The 17858-nt window shown below is 41.3% G+C and overlaps 1 long non-coding RNA gene across 1 annotated transcript; it reads left to right on the top strand.

The window, feature by feature from the left end:
* Positions 1-4115: 4115 nt before the first annotated feature.
* On the top strand, positions 4116-11575 carry LOC123852549 (uncharacterized). Its single transcript, XR_006792916.3, has 3 exons — positions 4116-5292; positions 10781-10900; positions 11192-11575. It is a non-coding gene; the product is annotated as an uncharacterized LOC123852549 (long non-coding RNA).
* The last annotated feature ends 6283 nt before the right edge of the window (positions 11576-17858 follow it).

Raw genomic sequence — 17858 nt, 5'->3', positions numbered from 1 at the left:
TCATTTTCTGTGGATTATAATATTGTAAATGATTTTTTTCATTCCAAATAAGTTTATTTTGCAATAAAAGAAAATTAAACTTCTAAAAAATTTATGTTTATGGATGGTCTAGCCACATGGGTGTCTGTGCGTAAGATGTTAAAGCTGCTTTAAAATGACCCATGAAGTGATGCCTGGGTGGCTCAGTCTGTTAAATATCTGCCTTTGGCTCAGGTCATGGTTCCAGGGTCCTGGGATTGAGCCCAACGTTGGGCTCCCGGCTCAAGGGGAAACTTGCTTCTCCCTCTCCTCTGCAGCTCCCCTTGCTTCTATACTCTCTCTCTCAAATAAATAATAAATAAAAATCTTTAAAAAAAAAAATAAAAGCAAAAAATAAAATGATCCATGAAACTTTTGAGATGATGTCATGAGGAACTACCATATGCAGGTTGCAGATTGTGTAAGGGTTCTCAACTCTTCTCCTATTCCCATACTTCCTGTGTGACTTGGCAGTTCCTCCCACTAGTGGCAGAGAACATTTCTCTACCCCATTGATGCCAGGCTAGGCCTTGTGATTTTCTTTGGCTAACAGAGTGTGACCGCTGCCAGTTTTGAGCCCAGGTCTTAAGATACACCACATTTCTGCTTCCTACTAATGGAGCTACTGCTCCATTAGCCTGGGTACAAGAACACACAGGAGCAAATTCAAGTTCAACCCACAATGAAGAGCTAAGCCCAGCAAGCCAAAATTACCCAGCTGAGCCCAACCTAGATCAGCCATTCAATCAACCTATGGACCCAAGTACACAGAAGTAAATGTCTATTGATGAAGGCTATTGAGTTTTAGGACAGTTTGTTATACAGCAAAACTAACTGATACAATCTCACTGACGAAGATACAATATTGACTTGGTTGAATAATGGCCCAGTATGGGGACTGACAAAGTATGTCAACTCAATATGATAAAAGGTCCTTATGCTATAGCTTAAAAATATAAATGGCCCTGCATCTTGATGAAATAGGTTTTTGTGGATTTGTATGTGAGTTTCCAATGTGTGTCTATGACAAAATTATTGAATATATGACATACCACTGTGTCCGTATTTAGTTGTCTTTTCTAGCTTTCCGTTAAACCCATGAAATATACATTTTTCACTTTGTCATATTCTGGTTCCCACTGAAGAATGGTATTTTGAGTTATAATTCTCAATGTTCATTTAGCAGCTTACTCGAGGAATTCTAAGAATATTAACCATAGTTTGCTAATATTTGGTGTGAGGACTGGAATTATCCCTCTTTTTTAGAGCAAGTTTTTCCAACTTTGGCACTATCGGCATTTTGAGACAGATAATTCTTCGTTGTGGGGAATTGTTCTGTGCAGTGTAAGATGTTCAGCAGCATCCCTGATCTCTACCTGCTAAATGACGGTAGCACATACCCGTCCCCAGTTGTGACAGTCAAAAACATCTCTCAATATCTCCAAAAGTCCCAGAAGGGTAAATTAGGATTTGGTTTGGTTAAGTCAAATTCACAGTGATAAATATCACTGACCACTTTTTTTTTTTAAGATTTTATTTATTTATTTGAGACAGAGAGGATGAGAGAGAGCACATGAGAGGGGGGAGGGTCAGAGGGAGAAGCAGACTCCCCGCCGAGCAGGGACCCCGATGCGGGACTCGATCCCGGGACTCCAGGATCATGACCTGAGCCGAAGGCAGTCGCTTAACCAACTGAGCCACCCAGGCGCCCTGGCCACTTTTTTTTTTAAATGTTTTATTTATTTATTCATGAAAGTCAGAGAGAGAGAGAGAGGCAGAGGCAGAGGGAGAAGCAGGCTCCCCGCCTAGCAGGGAGCCCGATGTGGGACTCGATCCCAGAACCCTGGGATCATGACCTGAGCCGAAGGCAGACGCTTAACCATCTGAGCCACCCAGGCGCCCCAACACTGGCCACTTTTTAAAGTCTACATTTATAATAATTCGACTGCCATAAAAGAATCCAAAGCTCTAGAACTTCTGATTCTTACGGTCATCATAAATATATTGTTATTGGAATGGGAAAGCCCAAAAATGTGTTAATGGCCTGACAGGTAGATTGTTCTGAACCTATCTGTACCTACTCTGCAGTCAGGCTAAAACTTCCCCCATTGCACGAACTAACAGGCAGCTTGATGAGACAAGCAATACTCTGGGTATTGTTTTTAAGGTACACAATCACGACCAGCTGAACACCTCATAAAAATGAACAGGGAATGGCAAAATTCTAACTATAAATGAGGAACTTAAAATACCACCTTACTCAAAGATTCCATTTCTATCAGACAAAGGATGAAGCAAAATCAATTTCCTGACAGTTTATATGCTTCAGCAGGAATGTGGGCAAGCGCCAGTTAAGTGCTAAACCTGACTGTGGGACATGTGGTTAAAATTAACATCAAAACTGAGCTCATATTCATGATTATCTCCTTTTTGCGGGGGGAACTCAGATGAGTTTGAACCACACCTTAAAACTGGGCACTCTGGTAGCAGATCTTCAAACTTTACATTCCATTTGACATTGGGTTCCTTCATTAAGCTGCTCTGAATCTCAGTTTCCTTGTCTGCAGAAAGAGAAGGTTGAACTACATAGGGTCCGTGATCCCTTTCAGCTAAAACATTCTTTGATTTATCTAATAGTTCATTTGTCCATGTGATAGTCCACACAACAGAACAATTGGGCTGAATTAGGGAGTTTCTTTCTTTCTTTCTTTCTTTCTTTCTTTCTTTCTTTCTTTCTTTCTTTCTTTCTAAAGATCTTTTATTTATTTAACTGAGAGAGAGAGCAGGAACAGGGGGAGGGGCAGTGGGAGAGGGAGAAGCAGACTCCTCACTGAGCAGGGAGCCCGATGTGGGACCCTGGGATCATGACCTGAGCCGGACACAGACGCTTAATCAACTGAGCCTCCCAGGTGACCAGGGAGTTTCTTATAATAAGATTTGCCTTATGATTCAAGCAATTTGCCCAAGATTTTTACCCAAAGCAGCAAAACATGCTCAAACTCAGGAGAGTGAATCTTTCCATTCTCATTTGAGACCTATCAAGAGATCCAGTTTAGACCACTAAGGGGGTAGGGAGAAAAAGATTCATTGATTTATCACTGGAAACTCAACAGATTTAAGAACATTATGCCAAAAAAGACTGGTCCCTTTAAGAGAGAGTAGAGGAGGATCACATATGTAATCACATCACTAAGTCGCTAAACAAAATGAGAAAGAAATCCCAGAGAATTAAGTTGGGTGGTCAGGACTGATTTCTAAAACCACCACCCCATCAATTGAATTTATTGGATGTGAGAATTTGTGATCAGGCTAAAGAAAGAATTTCCATAACATGTACAGAAAAGATGGTGGAAGAAATACAATACGTCTATTTAGAGAAATTCCTTATTGGCTCTAGTATATGCTGGGAGGAGAGGAGCCTCTGGAATGGTGAAGAGAGAGGAAAAAAAATCCCTTCTTCCAGGGTTGTTTACCAACTGAGAACAAGGGAGTCTCAATGGAGCCTTTAAGACAAGGTTCTCTTACAATCTGCATACGTACATATCCTAATGTATGTGTTTTTTAATGAAAGGATAGCAAAAACAAGTAGTTCTTGTTTTTAAAAAATAAAGTAAGATAAAATAATAAAACATAGGGGGCACCTGGGTGGCTCAGTCGGTTAAGTGGCTGCCTTCGGCTCAGGTCATGATCTCAGGGTCCTGGGATCAAGCCCCGTGTCAGGCTCTCTGCTCAGTAGGGAGCCTGCTTCTCCCCCTCCCTCTGACCCTCCCACCCGCTTGTGCTCTCTCTCTCTCAAATAAATAAATAAAATCTTTTTTTTAAAGATTTTCTTTTATTTATTTATTTATTTGAGAGAGAGAGAGCACGAGAGGGGGGAGGGTCAGAGGGAGAAGCAGACCTCCCGCCGAGCAGGGAGCCCGATGCGGGACTCGATCCTGGGACCCCAGGATCATGACCCGAGCCGAAGGCAGTCGCTTAACCAACTGAGCCACCCAGGCGCCCAAATAAATAAAATCTTAAAAAATAATAATAAAACATGGTTCTCTTGAGAGAAGGGAATGAGAAGAGTCCTTCAGTCAATGAGAAAAAGGCGTAAGCTTACAGCCTCACACCCCCATCCTGAGTGCCAGGGACTGATTCTTATCCCTATGGACTACTCACAGGCCACCCCACAATAGGGCCCCCCAATACACCCCTGCAGCCTGCATCCTTACCTCTTCAGAGTGGGAATATCCAGGCTCACTTTCTCTAAGTTCTTTGCTCATAGACATGATGCTAGGTTTGTTTGCTTTAAAACAAAGAGGTAGTCATGGAATTTACTAGTTAACTCATTTTTTAAAGCCTCTTCCAATTTTACCATGAGGGATTGGAATTTGCATCCAATTTGTATTTGCGAAGATTTATAAAGAACACAAAATGCAAATAAGCTGATCATGGGGAAATGACCTGCAGGAGGCATTGCAAATCCTTTTCTAACACATGCTCTGCAGTTCTACATTCTTGCCTCTTATGGGCATACCAGAAATACTTTATTTAGTTAAAGTGAATGGAAAGATCCAGCACTTGGAAAGAATTGTCACTAGCCTTGTTTGTTCCAATAAACAACTAAATTTCTTATTGCTCAATAAAAATCAAAACTGACTGTAAAAACCAGAAAACATAAAATCTTGGACTGTGTTTGGGGCTGATGGATATTTCCAGACTCTTACGATGATGATCCTGAAGGAGAAGCCGATTTAGGTTTCCACAATGTCAGTGAAAATGGAAAACCTGCTACAAATTGGCCAAAAGTTTTTCCAATTCCAATTCCAATTTGTATGTATTGAAAGATTTTGGGCCCGTGGAACAGCCTTAGATGGGAAGCCAGCTGACATCATCGCAAGTTTGAAGACTCCTTCTGCAGAATTCTGTAATTAACAATAACATCAGGTAAAACAGCAAGAATTTGAAATTTCATCATGGTTTCATTTCTCTTAACGCTGGGTCTGTGGCATATTTTAAAGATTCATTTGCCTGAAACAGACTTTAGCTATGTCTGTGTAAGCCAAATGAAGAAGAGATCTGAGTTAAGCAATTGTCTGATCATGGCAAACATGAACAACAAGAATATGGCACGGGAGAACTTACCCTTCCAACAGGATTCTCTGTAGAAGATACTGGTCTAGCCACGTGGGGAGAGATGAATGAATATGGTACATGGATAACATTGAGGGCTTGTGGTAGACAGAATTCCAAAATGGATCTTCAAGATTACCTGCCCTAATCCCTTGAACTGTAAGTATGATGAAGTATCACACATCCAAAGCCCTCAGTGAGTGTGAAGGTCATAGTATTAACACTTGTCCTCGTGGCCTGCTAGTCAAATCCATTGATCTTTTTCGGTCAGACGCTACATAAAATATGCCAGGTGCATGCCCAGGGTCAGATTTAAATTCCAATTAACTTATGTTACAGTAACTAACCTGCTGAATTCAATATCATACTTATTTTTTTTTTGGCTATTATAACTAATCGTAATTATATAGGGCATCATTTATCAGTAAAAAAAATACTGGTCTTGAAATTGTACCATGGCTGTCTATGGTGTGCCTGAACAAATTAGCTAAGGTTTTCTATAATGGACAGACATAGTTGCTGTTTTTCTATAGAGAAAGCTGAACACTCATTGAACTTTTCAAATGAATAATTGGATTTATTTGAACATGATAATGTTACCATATATAATTCCTTTGGGTAATCCTCTTTTTAATTGTAATGCCATCAGTGAGATATCAGGTTCTTTGTGTTTTGTTTGCTTTTCCCATGACTGAAGGAGGAAATACTCATCCAGAGGAAATTCTATCTGAATAAATGTGGCAATTGGTTTAAAGAAACTTGGTACTCTTGTTGATGACATGAGTACGCTCACTTGGTTTGCTTTGCTTTTTTGTACTTTTTGTTCATTCGTTTATATTATTTATATATAAATATAAATATACTACTTATATTTAAATATTTATATGTAAACATTTAATATAAATATTTAAATGTAATGTTTATATTATTTATATGTCAATACTTAAACATAAATATTTATATCATTTATATATAAATATATATTTATATATTCACTTATTCTAGAACATGTGTTGACACTTTACTATGTAAACAATGACAGACACAGTGCCTACTCTTAATGAAGACTAAAAACATATATGAGCTAATATTTGTTGCCAGCTTGCCTGGGCAGGCACTGTGTTAGGTACTGAACATGGGTTGTCTCTTTTTTTTTTTTAAGATTTTATTTATTTATTTGACATAGAGAGAGAACACAAGCAGGGGGAGTGGCAGAGGGAGAGGGAGAAGCAGGCTGCCTGCTAAGCAGGGAGCCAATGTGGGGCTCGATCCCAGGACCCTGGGATCATGACCTGAGCTGAAGGCAGATGCTTAACCGACTGAGCCACCCAGGCACCCCCAAAACCTCCTATTCTTGTTAGGTGAATCGCTCTGCTCCTCGAACAAAAAGTCCCAGCCTTTGCCCTTGCCAGATAGCCAGGTCCCCAGATGCAACCCAGCCTTGTATGTCTGACCCAAGCTTCTTCTCTGTGTCCTCACTGGGTCCCTAACCCACCTGGCTTCTCCAGCCCCTAATGCTCTATCACATCCCTACCCCACTCCCCACGTATCAAGCCATTTTGTCTGTTCACCTGATGTTCCAAAGTAGATCATAAATTCCAAATTAGATTATAAAGTTCCCCAAAGGGGTGCCTGGGTGGCTCAGTTAGTTAAGCGTCTGCCTTCTGCTCAGGTCGTGATGGCAGGGTCCTGGGATGGAGCCCCGCATCGGGCTCCCTGCTGAGTGGGGAGCCTGCTTCTACCTCTCCCTCTGCCACTCCCCCTGCTTGTGCTCTCTCTCTGTCAAATAAATAAATAAAATCTTTTAAAAAAATAAAGTTCCCCAAAGCCTGTATTTTCTTTTCTCTCATCCTAGCCACAGAACTTAGGTAGAGACTTAGGGAATAAATTACAGTGGTCTTTTCCATTGCTAAATTGGTTCTCTGGCCCTAAAAACATTAATAGATTCATAGAGAGAAAAGGTAAGTGACCTATTTAAGAATCAGTAAATAGGATGTGCTTGCTTGGCTCATTCCCCTCTCCTTCAGTGAATCATGGCCGTTGTCAGAATGTTGCCTACATCCTACGACTGTAGATTTTGCATGACTGGTTTTGCAATGAGCACACAATCCTGGTTTATATCTCTGGGTTTGAATCTCTACCGTAAGCCTTTGGGACACAGCCAAAGCTCGAGGTCACTGGAGAACCCACTTAGCCTGAAATTGAAGGACAGAAGCTCAAGAGTCTGTCATCGGCTGTCTCTGGCTCTGAAAACTCACAGACCTTTGTACTATCTATCCCTGTGATATTTAACACCTACAGCCTTGAGACGTCATTTTTCATAGCTGTGTATTCTGCCAACTCCTCAGCAGCAACACGGCCTCGCCCAGCCACTGGGGGCAAATATCTCTGAATGACTGTTGCTTGGACCTGGAATTACAGATGGGATTATTGCCGGGACCTCTAGTCTGGAAGCTGCTGGGGTGTCAGATGGTGTTGATAACCCCTGGCTTCTCAAAGTGGCTCCAGGGAGCCGAGAATCCTTCTCACGTTGGGATGTTTGGGCTGAACTCTTGACTCCCACGCTCTACCTTTCCCACCTCTTCCCTTTTGGAGTATCAGATGCTGAGCATTTGTAGTCATGACATCATAGAATTGTCTTGCAGGCTCATGGGAATACAAAAGTTTTTTGTTGTTGTTGTTTTTTTAAAGATTTTATTTATTTATTTGACAGACAGAGACACAGCGAGAGAGGGAACACAAGCAGGGGGAGTGGGAGAGGGAGAAGCAGGCTTCCCGCCGAGCAGGGAGCCCGATGCGGGGCTCGATCCCAGGACCCTGGGATCATGACCTGAGCCGAAGGCAGACGCTTAACGACTGAGCCACCCAGGCGCCCTGGGAATACAAAAGTTTTAAGACAGAGAACAATCCTATGGGATTTCACCCATTCTCAATCCATCTCTATATTACTTGCCATGTCTTAACTTCAGATTGAAGAACTTGCATTTCTTTTCCCTCTGGGGAAGAGGAATAGGAGTGAGCTCTAGGATGATCTCTCCTCTGGGGGAGAACTGGAGTGTTGGCCCGTAGACTAAAGCAGTTCTCCCAGAGATTTCTTCCTTAGGGGGCCCCTGGGAGCCATTTTCCATTGGGAGACCAACTGGGAGCTAAAAGCTTGTCATTTGTTGACACTTCTCCTCCCTCTCACATCTGCCAAGGTTATCCAATGTCATGTGTAGACTGCGTTAGGGATGATGTATAAGCAATACCTGCATGCCTCACTTTATCTTCCACCTCACACGTGTAGGTGATAAAGTATATCTCCGTGACATTGGGAAGGCCTTTATAATCAATTTTCTTTGCTCATCTGCCTCTCTATCCTTCAGACAGTCTTGGATATCGTAGTGTTTATGTAGGAGGATTCCAAGTGACCACGTGGGAGATGGATTAGAATTTCCTCTTCATGATTTCCATTATTTCAAAGAAATATTCTCTATTTCCTCACTCTGGCTTTTCATAGATTTGGCTTCCTTGAATAGTTTCGAACCACTTCCTGACCACGTATTTCCTCCCCTGGAAGGTACTAATGCTGTAATCCTTTTCCTTATTTATCCACTCTTTTCACTCATCTCTGCTCCAGTCCTGAGGCTTTTTCTTGGATTTCTGCTGTTGGTGGTCATTATTTCCTGAGCAGAACAGAGTTTGTTATATGTCTCTGGGGTTCTTTCCTTTCCTGTTCTCTCTACATTTAAAGTTGTTGCCTCTAAAGAGCTCTCCAGAATCATACTTAATGGTTTGGCCTCATACTCAAGTGGTCAGAGAGGACGTTAGATCACAGTCTTAGTCACCATCAGAATTAAAACCTGTTGAGGATTTAATGAAGACCACCACCAACTCTGGCTGCTTTGCCAAGAAAGATAGGCTCTCCTAGGTAAGCCAAATGAGTGCATTTCTCAAGCAGACCATCGAAGAGGGATAGTGTGAAGTGTTAATGTAGAACAAAAATTGGACTCAATATAAATAAGATGTCAATTCCTTCAGGAATGCCCCCAGTTGAGTAATTCTGAGTGTACTCACCATTCTGTGGTAAATGAGAAGTGTATGCAGGACAAGGTTGGTGACACATAGGTTACTTAATGGTGAATAAATCTGATAAAATTAAAAATGCTTCCAGCACTAAAGTGTGTGCTAATGTCTTGTACCACATGTATAAAAAGGATGCTATTTACTTGAAAACCTATATGTGCAAGGCTGCATAACTCAAGAGTTACACGATAGTCTAATTGTCACATGCTGAGCTTTCTGTAGGATGCCTTCTTGGTCCCTGAACAAGATGCTCTAAGTGACATAGGCGAGCAGCAACTTTCTTCCCCGTCATGCAGATAATCTCCAGTCACCCTCTGTGGGACATACCAGTCAGTCCCATAACTGGGAACTGGGAGCTGGAGGGCAAAGATAAGAGCTGCAATCCTGTCCTCTTTATAGGGCACCTCTAAAACCAGCCTTGTTTTGAGTGAATGTCGATTGTTCTTTCCTTCCCCCAGGCCTATCTTAACTTTCCATATTTTCCCTCCAACAAATTCTTAAAATACAGATGGGCAGAGGGTCAAGGAAAATTGGGGACCATTTCCCTCCTGTGGCTAAAAGCTTTCACTCTATTTCTCTTACTGAACGGATTGTACTTTTAGTCATTCAACTTTTCCTTATTCCTGCATGCCAGCACCATATATGAACATGAGCTTTGCAAGGCTCTCTTGCTACTCACGTTGTCATCCTTGTATTTGAGATATCACCTGACATCTACTAGTCTAAGTCTTTTCAACTTTTTTTCTCATACATTAGTTCATTTTTAAATAAAGTAATCTAGATAGATATAGAGAATTAGAGTTTGAAGTTTGAAGACAACCTTAATGCTTTCCAATTGCCCTTCCCATGTGAACCCTGAATGCCCTTATAACAGAAGTGGTCATTTGTCCTCTAACACTCCTTCCTAGTGATAAGAAATTCAACAGCACAAAATCAGATCACACCATTTATTTTTTTAAAAGATTTATTTATTTGAAGGGAGGATGGGCAAACAGAGAGGGAGAGGGGGAGGGAGAGAGAGAATCTCAAGCAGACTCCCTGCTGAGTGCAGAGCCCAACTTGGGGCTCGATCTCATGACCCTGAGATCATGACCTGAATGGAAAACAAGAGTCAGATGCTTAACTAAGTGAGCCACCCAGGAGCCTCCAGATCACACCGTTTATAAACACCTCTGTGGAAAAAAATCCTCCTTGATATGTATCTTGTCACTTCCACCCTTTGGCCAAGGTTTTAAAATTTAGTATGTTTTCCACAGAATAGCTTTCGAAATACTCAAAGGCAATTTCCTGCCCTCCAAAACTGTATTTTTGTATTTGGTTACCTATGCCCATTTTCTTCAAATGAGTGTGGATTTTCATCCCTCCCACCATCCTGGCCACCGTCCTCAGTTCAGTGTGTCCAGGTGTCCTGCAAAGTGCTGGTTATGCTTCCACTATGCTAAGACCGTCGCGTTTCCATTTCACAGGTGAGAAAACTGAGACTACCCAGGAAATGACTTACCTAAGGTCATAAACTAGACCTTGCATTTGGATCTCTACTCTCCTGCAATTTAATTCTGATCTATATTTCCTGCTATAACAGGTACGTCTGGCCAGAGACCCATTTAACAATGAGATAGAACAACCTGGAATTCTACTGATTTCCACTGCAATGAAATTGTGACAAAGGGGCTGAACCAAGACTCTCTGGAAATGTCAACTGGTTAGTCAACCTGAGACAACATCTGAAAGGTCCCTGCTTGGGTTTTGAAGATATATATATATATATAATTTTTTTTTTATTTCTCTGAGGGATGCTGACTAATACAGTCATTAATCTACCTTCTGTGATCTTTAAGGACTGTTTTTGGATGACAGCATGATTATTCTCTTACTTTAATTGTGGGTGATATTGCTCCTTGAGTCCTTTTATTGAGTTCCAAGACAATTTCTTTTATCTTGAACCTTTTCATAAGCTTAAAGCAATACTGAGGCTTTTTTTTTTTTTTTTAAGATTTCATCCATTTTTCAACAGAGAGAGAGACACAGCGTGAGAGGGAACACAAGCAGGGGGAGTGGGAGAGGGAGAAGCAGGCTTCCCGTGGAGCAGGCAGCCCGATGCGGGGCTCGATCCCAGGACCCCGGGATCATGACCTGAGCTGAAGGCAGACGCTTGACGACTGAGCCACCCAGGCGCCCCTACAATACTGCAGCTTTATTATACTCCTAAGAAACCTCAAAATAATTTTGCATCTGTGTGACCAATGCACAGGCTCATGCTTTTACCTCATTAGTAACCATTCATGGCACTGCCAACTCTCATTGGCGGGATGCTCTGGTCTTCTACTGTATTTTGAAAATCAACATATTCTTTAATATACCAGATTTAAATATGTTACAGCCGAAGTCTGTCGACTTATTCAAGCCCATTGATGTTCATCAAAGTAAATACTATGCCTTTGTTGCATCATTTGCTCTTAGTCTAATTTTGATTTTCTTAATGTGTGTTCTGTTGGCACCCAGCCTCCTTGTCTATAAGCTGGCCGCTGAGAAAGGAATTCCACCGAAAAATCCGTTTTCGAAGCACCACACCCTATACGCCGCAAGATTCGTAATACACACAGCATATTAAAAGTTTGAAAAGTCCTATAGTAAAGAAACCTGTTTAAATTAATTTAAATCAATGTTTCCTAAGTGTATTTGACCACAGAAAAATTTCCTTTTCCCCCAAAACATCTATTGGAACACATTTTGGAAAATGCTGATGTCATGTTGTAATTTACCGTCCTTGTTAAGGGTCATAAAAAGGCCAGAAAGAATATTCCCTTAAGTAAAGAATAAAGAAAAGCACAAATTATTTTATGAAACCTACTAAGCAATCAAAGTATTAATGATCCTGACAAAGGGAGCAGACTCAGTTAAATAATGTTATATACCAGTTGTTTATATTTAAGTATAATGTCTCTACTTTATGCCATTCCCAGGGCTGGCCAAGAGGACAGTCACTTACTTCCTTTGTAAAGGCAAGCATCTTATATTTGATTCCAAGTCTATAAAAAGGGAAGGTGACATTTCTCCCTTTTGCCTGTTTTAGAAATATCTAGTCACAATACATGTAATTGGGCTACCTGAATGACAAGGGACTAGGTCTGTATCTTCCAAGCGAAGAGGAAATAAAGTCAGTTGCTTAGTTTGGGCCTTCAGCTGCTTCTCCCTCTCTCTCTCTCTCTTCCCAGCTTTATTGAAATATAATTGACATATAACATTGTGTAAGTTCAAGGTGTACAGCGTGGTGATTTGATACATGTATCTATTATGAAATGGTTACCACAATTAAGTCAGTTAGCACATCTGCCACTTCCCGTAATTACTCTTCTTTTGTTGGGGTGGTGGTGGTGAGAACATTTAAGATCATTCTCTTAGCAGTGTTGAAGTATACAATACAGCATTGTTAACCAAAGTCACCAGGCTGTATATTAGATCCCCAGAATGTATTCATCTTATAATTGGAAGTTTGTACCCTTTTTTGGAGGGGGATGGGCAGAGGGAGAGAGAGAATCTTAAGCAGACTCCATGCCCAGCACAGAGCCCAACACAGGGCTCAATCTCATGGCCTGAGCCAAAATCAAGAGTTGGCCGCTTAACTGACTGAGCCACCCAGGCACCCCTGGAAGTTTGTACCCTTTGACCAACGTCTCATTTCCCTCAATCTGTGTATCTGTGGTGCTCTCGGCTGCAAAGAACGGCTGGTAAAGCCCTAAAATGATAAAACCATACAAATAGGGACATTTATGCAAAGCTGTAAATTGAAATCAAGAATACCATTTAAAAGACCAGAAACAGACGAATCCACTGAGACAGAAAGTAGAAAAATGGTGGCCAGGGGCTGTGGCAAGGGAGAAATGAAGTTATTGTGTATTGGGTACAGAGCTTCTGTTTGGGATAATGAAAAAGTTCTGGAAATGGCTGGTGGTGATGGTCATGTGACATTGGGAATCTACATAATGTTGCAATTACAAATGGCTAAGATGATAATTTTTGTTAGGTACACTTTATGACAATAAAAAAATCACCAAAAAATATTAGGGAAGTAAATAAAGAGAGAGAACTACATGTACACATTGTATCCAGGACAAATTTCCTGATTTTGATATTGTTCTATAGTTATGTAAGATGGAACCATTGGGAGACGCTAGGTGAATGAACTTGGGACCGCTTTTTATACTATCTTTGCAACTTCCTGTGACTCTATAATGATTTCAAAATAAAAAGTTAAAATAAAAAATTTTAAAAAGTAAAACTCCATGACCAGGAAGTATTTACCTGGAAATGCAGGGAGGATTGATATTTGGAAGTCTATTCATATTTCACACCTGTAGCTGAAATAAGAGAGAAATCATATGATCTCTTTAGATGCTTATAATTCTCTCATTCTAATGATGAACTGTCTTGTAATAGATTTTTTTTTCTTAAACATCATCAAAAGATCCATCTAGACAACCAATAAGCGTAACACTCAAACATAGTAGGTGTTTTTAATAAAATCAGCAATAAAGATATTATTGTTACTTAACATCATTCTCTAAGTTTGGGTCCCTACATGATTTATGGTTATAACTATGAAAATACAGATACACAGCACCAGGCTACCTTTGACTGGGCCATCATCCACTTAGGCCTTGGGAAGGTCTGTTAACTTCTCAGCTTCGTTTTCTCTTTTACAACACCAGAGGATTAATGGGACAAAATCATTAATTTTAACATTATTTTTCTATTTCTTGGCACTGGACACTTTCCTTCAAAAACTTTTTTTTCTATGGAAGACCAGAATATAAAACAGTTAAAACTGGAGTTGCTGTGATGCGAACAGGGGTGGGGCACCCAAATCCTGGTCTATCCTGATCCTTCCCCCCACCTCTGCCCACCCCCAGCCCCTCTGCAGGAAACAAGCCCCTCATAAACACTCACGAAACCAGGCAGAGGCCCTTCTCCTGTCCCAGGCAGTGCAAACATGCAGGGAGCATGCATCTTTGAGGCACGCCAGGTAAGCTGATTTATGAAATTTGGAATAGAACACAATGTGACAAAGAAACAAAAGAACCTCATCTCTAGCGGAGAACTTGGTTGTATACCTGGTGCAGGGCTTCCTGTGTGACTCTGAGTGAGGGCCCTCGCCTCTCTCAGCTTTGGTTCCTTATCTGTGATGTGGGGAGGGACACTGACTTACATTCATTCAATACCAAATCATGTTACTATGGTCTTATTTTTGTCAGTGGGTGGGTCACTTTTGTTAGTGGATGTGGGCCTCCTTCAGGTATCGGGAGCACAGGTAAAGCTAATTCAGGCAGTAGGTCTCAACCTTGGCTGCATGTAGAACCACCAGAAGATGCTTTTAAGATAAACAGATACCCAGGTCCTTCTCAGTCCAGTTAAATCAAAACTCTACCCCTAACACCTGGGGAATCACTATACCTGTTTCCCAGGTTAACCTATTAGGTTAGGGCACTCAAGAGGGAAAACTGTTGTCCTAGCAGAACCATAGGATACGTTCTGGGTAATTTCACTCAAAATCAAATAGTCTACAAGACCCCATGGTGATATTTTCATGGTCTGGGTGATTAACCAGTAACACTTGCCCTTAAATATTTTCAGATCAAACTTGTCTCTATCTTGCTTCGTGGCACAGAACCCTGGGCAGATTCAAAGCCCTTTCTTTTTTCCTTTTTTCTCTTTTTTAAGTTTATTTATTTTTTTCTTCATAATCTCTACACCCAGCATGGAACTCAAACTTACGACCCTGAGATCAAGAGTTGCATGCCCTTCCAACTGAGCCAGCTAGGCACCCCTCAAAGCCCTTTCTTGAGAAACATTTTGACCTGCCAGAGACTGTCATCAACAGCTGAGACTCATATTCCTCTCATTCCATTCACAGGGGCCATGCTGCACTCTATTGTGACAGAGGCAAATCCTCCCCATTTTAAGTGATTAAGTCTCTTTCCCTCAAAGGATGTATATATACTATATCTGAAGGTAGTAAGTGTATGTGTGATTTTGTCTAGTAACCAAGTAACACTGCCTTGTTAATGTAGTTGGAGTATTTGCCTTCCTGTCAGCATGTATTGGATCATAAGCTGGGATGACCTGCTTCTGTGGTGGGATGGCTGGTTCCAGCCTGTCCACAGCCTGTGGGTGTTTAAGGAGGAAGGAGTTTTCAGGGACATGCTACAAATCACTTAGACCTTGTAAGGTAATCCAGAGTTTTCAGAGCAACCCTCCATCCATCTTAGCTTTCTTATCCCCATTATCTCACTGTTCCGGTTTCGTGCAAAGCTTCAGGAAAGAGCACTGGACGTCGGAGTACGTCGCGTGACTCCCTAAACAGAAGAGAGTTGAGCACAGGATCTTTAGGGCAGTGAAACTACTATAATGGTGGATACATGTCATTACCTATTTGTCAAAACCCACAGAATGCACACCAAGAGTAACCCTAGCAAAACTGTGGACTGCAGGTGATAATGATGTCAGTGGAGTTCACTGACTGTAACAAATGTCTCACTCTCGTGGGGGGTGTTGTCAGGAGGTTGTGCGTGTGTACGGGCAGGGAGAGTATGGGAACTCTCTGTACTTTCTGCTCAATTTGGCTGTGAACTCCAAATTATCCCCCCCTAAAAAGTCTATTTGAAAAATTTAAAAAGGGGAAGTTTGAAACTCTGCTTAAAAAATGATTTTAATCTCAGAAGTTGGCGGGCAGCAAAACAAAGCAAAAGCCTTGATGATAATCTAATCCTTACAAAATGCTCTCATCTGTCTTGACCCTTACTGATACCCTGTCCTCCATCCCTTGCTGTCTTCACACACTCTCCTCAGAGTTCCCTCCCTCCTGAAACCTACCTATACCCCTATCTAACCTGGAACGCTCTCCTAGGCTCCAGGCTCTTCCATCCAAAGGTCTCTGAGAAATCTCAATTTGATTGTCCCAGGGAAACTTCAACATCAGCTTGTCCCAAATGGAAATCATTACCTTCCCACCCCAACTCCTCCTTTATACAAAAAGGTAACCTTCTCTATGGATGAGAACTCCGGTCGTCCTTCCAAATTTTCATGTGAAGATAATGACAGTCCTCACTTCTGGTCCAAGATAGTGGACAGAATACTTGTGGGTATCTGTGTTCCCACTAAAACCCCAACAGAACTGCATTACAATAAAAGGATTTAAAAAGAAGCATAAAACCACAGAACAAAGAAGAGAGGAAAAGCAACACACTTTCAGAAGGTGGGAAAGCACTCGGATAAATAGTGCTGAACCCTGATGAAGGAAAGAACATCAGAACCTAAGTTGGTAGAGTGGAAAAACCCAGAAACAAGCTGATTAACATGGATGAACCATGAAGAGGTCAAAAAAAGAAGGCTCCAGGCACCTCTTAAAGAAACAGTCAAATAAATAAAATTTCAGACATATGAGGTCTCACAAACATAGGCCTCTGGCTCGTGTTTACTTTCTCGGAAAGCATCTGGAGGATGTGTTCCACCAAAATAAAAGAGTAAGCCAAGAACCAAGATGACACGGGATTTAACACAAAAGAGGCCCAGAGTATTCTGGGCTGTGGAAGGACCATGGCAGGAACACAGCCATGCTTGTGACTTGTTAGTTCTTTTAATCGTTCTACGTGTCGGTTTACAAAAGCTAAATACTGGGACGCCTGGGTGGCTCAGTCGGTTAAGTGTCTGCCTTTGGCTCAGGTCATGATCCCAGGGTCCTGGGATCGAGCCCCGCATCGGGCTCCCTGCTCCTTGGGAGCCTGCTCCTCCCTCTGCCTCTGTCTCTCTCTCTGTCTCTCATGAATAAATTAAAAAAATAATAAAATCTTTAAAAAAAACAACCAAAAAACCCACAAAAGCTAAATACTGTGTTCAAGATCACACAGCTAGTCTAGTGAGTGTTAGAGCTAGGAGCCAAACCCAGGTATGTCTGTTGCAAAGGCATGATAGAGCATTTCTATAATTATGGAATTCTGAGCCAAAGAGTGACTAATATGGGTAATAACAGTTCCAAGACATAAGCTTACAATGAGAATTAAATGAGATAATAACCCAAAGCATTAACCCAGCATCTGGCACATGGGAACCTAAGGATTACTGACTTGTAGTTAAAAACATAGTCTATTATTATCATTACTGCCTCCATCAAATGTTCCATGAAGGATTTGGATTTGAGCTGGACCTGGAAAGACAAGAAGGATTTTGACTGTCACAGAGGAAGGGGACATTCCACGCTGAAGAGACAACAGTAACAAAAGAGGAGAGAACAGTGAAGATGCACACACGCTTCAGGCATTCGTCAGAGCATCCCATCGCTAACCAACTGCAGCTCAGCATTGCCAGAAGTTTGCTTTAAATGTCTGGGATTTGAAGGAAATGTGTTAATTTTCCATTTCTCTAGGTTCTGTAAGCCCTATCCCTGAAGGAAATTAGATCATCAGAAGGCAACAAACCTGAACTGTATTATCTTAACTTCCCACAGATTCACTTTCACAGAACTAAGATTAATGATACGGACTTTGGAGAAGAGAAAGCATTAATTTGAAGAATGTTTTCATATCTTTAGTAAAATCACACACCCTGTGGACACTGCATGCCCATCCTTAAAGAGTCTGAAGAAGACTTTTTCCCTTGATGAGTTC

This window comes from Mirounga angustirostris, unplaced genomic scaffold (genome assembly GCF_029215605.1).
Source record: "Mirounga angustirostris isolate CCGP_5_RB_7025 unplaced genomic scaffold, mMirAng1.0.hap1 SCAF_14, whole genome shotgun sequence".
NCBI classification, from domain to species: domain Eukaryota; kingdom Metazoa; phylum Chordata; class Mammalia; order Carnivora; family Phocidae; genus Mirounga; species Mirounga angustirostris.
Note: the sequence above shows the minus strand (reverse complement) of the source record. Positions and strands in the feature narration are given on the sequence as shown.